Consider the following 463-nt stretch of genomic DNA (forward strand, 5'->3'; position numbering starts at 1 on the left):
AGATGACATAGCCACATTTACCCCTTTTTTTTCTTCCCGTTACCTTTTCCCATGCCCCCGTATTAATAAATAGAGGCGGTACAAAACCGTTTTTGGAAAATTTATATAACCCAAGTTGGGATCAGAAGTGCGGGCACCGTCCCTTTTTACGCAATTCCATTTAAAATTAACAGCAAAGGGGGGATATTTTTGGCTTTTTCACTGATTGCAATTGACAGCCTAATCTAATACATCAAGCAAGAGTATTAGACAGAAAATATTTTCAACAGAAAAATATTGAAGTTTAGCATAAAGTTTTAGCATTTGTCAAAGTTAGAAATGTGATATTTTACCCAAAAATCCGTTTTTGCCCCATTTTTTTTGATAACCAAAAACAAGTCACTCTATATTTTTCTTATTATCAAATTCAATTTTCACCACAGAAAAAAAAGGTTTTGTGAAAAATTTTTTGAGGTAAATATTT

This window comes from Penaeus monodon, chromosome 33 (genome assembly GCF_015228065.2).
Source record: "Penaeus monodon isolate SGIC_2016 chromosome 33, NSTDA_Pmon_1, whole genome shotgun sequence".
Taxonomy (NCBI): domain Eukaryota; kingdom Metazoa; phylum Arthropoda; class Malacostraca; order Decapoda; family Penaeidae; genus Penaeus; species Penaeus monodon.